The sequence below is a fragment of the Carlito syrichta genome, unplaced genomic scaffold, assembly GCF_000164805.1.
Source record: "Carlito syrichta isolate Samal-C Ts95f unplaced genomic scaffold, Tarsius_syrichta-2.0.1 Scaffold303376, whole genome shotgun sequence".
Taxonomy (NCBI): Eukaryota; Metazoa; Chordata; class Mammalia; order Primates; family Tarsiidae; genus Carlito; species Carlito syrichta.
In genome coordinates, this window is record NW_007247472.1 from 206,311 (window position 1) to 211,354 (window position 5,044).

A 5,044-nucleotide genomic window follows, 5' to 3' on the forward strand; every position below is an offset into this window, starting at 1 on the left:
GATGAGGTCTTGCTGCCCAGGCGGGTCTGGAACCTGCGGGCTCAGGCAATCCACTCACCTCAGCCTCCCAAAGGCGCAGGATTACAGGCTGAGCCACCGAGCCCGGCTACATTCAGGGTTTTAAGAAGCATCAAGAAGCCAGACATGGTGGCTCACGCCTGTAATCCCAGCACTTTGGGAGGCTAAGGCGAGAGGACTGCCTGAGCCCAGGGATTCAAGACAAGCCTCAGGAACTTGGAGAGACCTCATCTCTACAATAAATCAAAAAAAAGTAGCCAGGTGTGGTGGTGCATATCTGTGGTTCCAACTACCTGGAAGGCTGAAGCAAAAAGATCACCTGAGCCCAGCAGGTCGAGGCGGTAGACGTGAGTGTGCCACTGCACTTTGGCCTGGACATCAAAGTGAGACCCCGACTCAAAAAAAAAAAAAAAAAAAAAGGCATCAAAGCCAGGTGTGGTGGCTCATGCCTATAATCCCAGCACTTTGGAAGGCTGAGGCAGAAGAACTGCTTGAGCCCAGGAATTCGAGACCAGTGTGGGCAACATAGCAAGACCTCATCTCTACAAAAAAGCCAGGCATGGTAGCTCATGCTTATAAGTCCCAGCTATTCTGAAAGCTGAGGCAGAAGGATAGCCTGAATCCAGGAGGTTGAAGCCAGGTGAGCTGTGATTGGGCTACTGCACTCCAGCCTGTGTGAAAAAGTAAGATCCTGACTCAAAAAAATAAAAAAGACATTAGAAGAACAGTCACTATCTTAACATAAATTTTGGAAGGTGATTGAAGCCAAATGCATCTCCTTTTCAACCAAGTGAAATAAATTTCCTTTAAAAACCTAACTGACATAGATTTATGTGCTTTCACTTTATGCAAAACAAATTCCCCAGTTTCTACTCTGTTCACAGAAGAGACAAGGAACACATCACAAACACACTTTGATCCCTGCAGTGAGATGAGCAGCCATGATCATGCATGCTTCTCCCTTCTTCAAGCCTTTTGAAGTCCACACTATCCTTTGTGGTATTGTCTCCCGTCCTGCTAGGAGAGCTGATCTCCACCGACATCAAAGACAGCTGGTGTTCCAGCTAAAAAAATACTGCAAAGGAGCACTCCAAAATCCTTTTGACCTCAGACATGACTACAGAATGGATATGGCATTTTAAATAGCCAGTTCCTGCAGCATTCTATAGTACAATGTCCCTTACATGACATAAAAGCAAATTATGTAAACTGCTAAAATGCAAAACCAGTAATTCCATCTCACATCAAAGCAAAAAAGCCCTAGAAAATCTGAGACTCAGGGCTGGGCATGGCAACTCACACCTGTAATTCCATCACGTTAGGAGACCAAAGCAGGACAATGGCTTAAGGTCAGGAGGTCCAGACCAGCCTGGGAAACATAGCAAAACCCCATCTCCACAAAAAACAAAATCTCTGAGGCTCAATTAAATAGTAATTAAGGCCAGGTTCAATGGCTCAGACTGTAATCCCAGCACTTTGGGAGGCCAAGGTGAGTGGATTGCCTGAGCCCGCAGGCTCGGGACCAGCCCAGGCAACTTGGCAAGAGTCCTCATCTCTACAATAAATTTAAAAAAAAAAAAAAATTAGCCAGACGTGGTAGCATGTGCCAGTAGTTCTGGCTACTTGGAAGGCTGAGGTGGAAGGATCGCAGAGCCCAGCAGGTTGACACTAGGGTGGCCGTGAGCATGCAACTACATTCCAGCCTGGGCGACGGAGTGAGACTCTGACTCAAAAAAAAAAATTTTAGTAATTAAAAAGGAAATATAGCTGGGTACAGTGGCTCATGCCTGTAATCCCAGCACTTTGGGAGGAGGAGAGAGGATTTCCAGAGCCCACAGGTTCGAGACCAGCCTGGGCAACATGGTGAGACCTCGTCTCTACAATAAAAAAAAAATTTTTGCTGAGCGTGATGGCACACATCTGTAATTCCAGCTACTTGGAAGGCTGAGGTGGAAGGATTGCCTAAGCCCAGTAGGTGGAGGATGTATGTGGTGGCTGTGGGCAGTGTGTCACTGCACTCTAGCTTGGGAGACAGAGTGAGACTCCAACTCAAAAAAAAGAAAAGAAAAGAAATATAACCTTCACTTGTTCAATAATCCTCACAATGTCATAATACTTTATAAATGGATAAAGTGAACATAATCGCAGAGAAGCACCCACCACATATTTAACAGGCTAGTAAAGACAATAACATACACTCTCTGATTTGGTTAGAAATGATGGCTTTTTTTGTGGGCTCTGGTATCTGAGGTGCCAACTCCTGATTCCTCCCGCCCTTAGCTGGAACTGACCTGAGTATCTGCTGAGGGCTGAAGTGCTCCTCTTGAGGCCATGTCTTCTCTACCTACCTCTCCCCTTTTCCACTGCCTCAAAGCCAGGCCACCTGGGAGTCCTTCTGGATCCTGAAGAAGGAGCTGGTCACGGTGTAATGATCAGCCACAGTGTGCCATCCCTCCTCTACAGCCACAGTAGCACCCAGGGTGGGGGTGGGGGAAGGGACAGGCTTTCCACTCACAGAGATACAGATTCAAAGTTCAACCGCCACTTACTAGCTTTGTGACCTAACTTCTTTGAGACTCAGTTTATTCATCTGCAAAATCATACCTTCCCAACACGATTATGAATATTCATAATGAACAGTTTGACAACATTTAGTTTTCTCCCCTGCTAAGAAAATAGCAAACACAAGGTATCTGCAGGTGAATATATCATGGCTTTAATCTGCAACCACAGAAGACAGTAGTAGCACTATTAATAGCACCAAAGGAAAAACAAAAAACAGTATTCTCTCTGAATATGAGAAACGATTTTATTAGTCCCCGATTTTTGTTTTGTTTTGTTTTAGTTGGAGTCTCACTCTGTCGCCCAGGCTGGAGTGCGATGGCATGCTCATGGCCACTGAAGCCTCGACCTGCTAGGCTCAGGCAATCCTCTTGCCTTAGTCTTCCAAGTAGCTGGAACTACAGGCACATGCCACCAAGCCTGGCTAATTTTTTGATTTATTGTAGAGATGAGGTCTCACCAAGTTGCCCAGGCTGGTCTCGAACCAGTGGGCTCAGGCCTCTCACCTCGGCCTCCCAGAGTGCTGGGATTATGGGTGTGAGCCACCATGCCTAGCCTAATCTCTGATTTCTAAGGAGTACCATTATTTCAGCCTCTGTTGCCCCAGAATCTATGCCCAATTTTGTGGGGTGGGGGTTTTCTATATTTTTCTTTCTTTCCTTTTTTTTTTTGAGTTGGAGTCTCACTCTGTCGCCCAGACTGGAGTGCAGTGGCATGCTCACAGTCACTGCAGCCTTGACCTGCTGGGCTTAGGCGATAGTTCTGCCTCAGCCTTCCAAGTAGCAGGGAACTATAGACACACACCACCACGCCCAGCTAGTTTTTGTGATTTATTGTAAAGATAAGTTCTCACCAAGTTGCCCAGGCTGGTCTCGAACCCCCAGGCTCAGGAAATTCTCTTGCCTCGCCTCCCAAAGTGCTGGGATTACAGGTTGAGCCACCATGCCCAGCCTTTATATATATATATATATATATATTTTTTTTTTTTTTTTTTTTTGAGTTGGAGTCTCACTCTGTCACCCAGACTGGAGTGCAGTGGCCGCTTCTGGCCACCGCAGCCTCGACCTGCTGGGCTCCAGCAATCCTTCCGCCTCAGCCTTCCAAGTAGCTGGAATTACAGGTACGCACTACCACGCTTGGCTAATTTTTTGATTTTATTGTAGAGATAGAGGTCTCACCAAGTTGCCCAGGCGGGTCTCGAACCCGCGGGCTCAGGCAATTCACTCACCTCAGCCTCCCAAGGCGCGGGATTACAGGCTGAGCCACCGAGCCCCGCTAGCCTCTATATTTTTAAATGAAGCTAGATTACTTTTACAAACAGAAAAAAACATTTTTTTTTAAGTTTCTCAGTTTGCTACACGTGTAACTCAAAACATGCTACCTTAAAATAAGGAATCCTGAGTGATAAAATAAGGATTAAGATTATCTGAGCTTAAATAAGAGTCTGATAAATTAACAATGCTACATGCAGTGAATCACTTTGCTTCCTTTGGCAAGGGACCTTTTGGTCATTTTGCTATTTATCACTTTTACAGCACTTGGAGACTAGAAAAACAGAAGATGGAAGTAAATTAATTCTTCTGATATCAGGGCTAGTAAAACATTTGGTGGAAAAGAAGTTTGAAACTATGAACTATAGTCAAGCTAGAGGAGTTGCTACAGGTTTTTATAATGGTCACGATCACTAAAGATAGCAGAGAGTTGACTACACATAAATCTATTTTACCGAGCCTGGGAAAGTCACTGTGTGTCCTGAGACCTAGCTCTAATTTCATAACCAACACGTACATGACTACAGTATACATGCCATGCTGACACACACTCCTCAAAGCAGAAGGTAGTAACTGCTAAACTTATAGAACACTTATTCTCTGCCTTCTAGCCCTCAGCTTATTCCATCTCCCAAAAATGCTTAAAGGGAGGTGTTACTACATCCCTTTCTCAACAAGAACCCCCAAGGCTCAGAGATGGTGGATGCCTTAAACAAGGACAAGGAGCCCTTGAATGAACTATGCCTCAGGACCCAAGGCACAGCCATTCCTACATTCTTAGGGCCCTGGGCAGAATGCTTCACATCATGTTGTAGACAGAGAGATCCTGACACTGAAAATATTATAGGAAGTGGCACTTTATTACGCTGGCCCAGAGGCTTCGAGGGGCTAATGAGTCCAAATCGAGCTCGAGCCCTGCAGAATGGGAGAAGGGGGGTCTTATACCCTTGTTTAGGTAAGGGAGGGGGTCATGTTGAGTGATTACATATTTCCTTTGGAATCTTACAAGGTTGTACTCAGCAAAATCAGATTTTTCAAAGAACAAATGGTTTTCAGGAACTGCAGGATTGTAAACCATCAACATTAGAAGAGGGGTTTTGGATATGTTCGTGAATTAGTTACTCTTTTGCATTTCCATGAAATGGCCAGTCTCTGGTCACTTGGCCTTTCTTAAACAAAACCTGCCTGTAGCC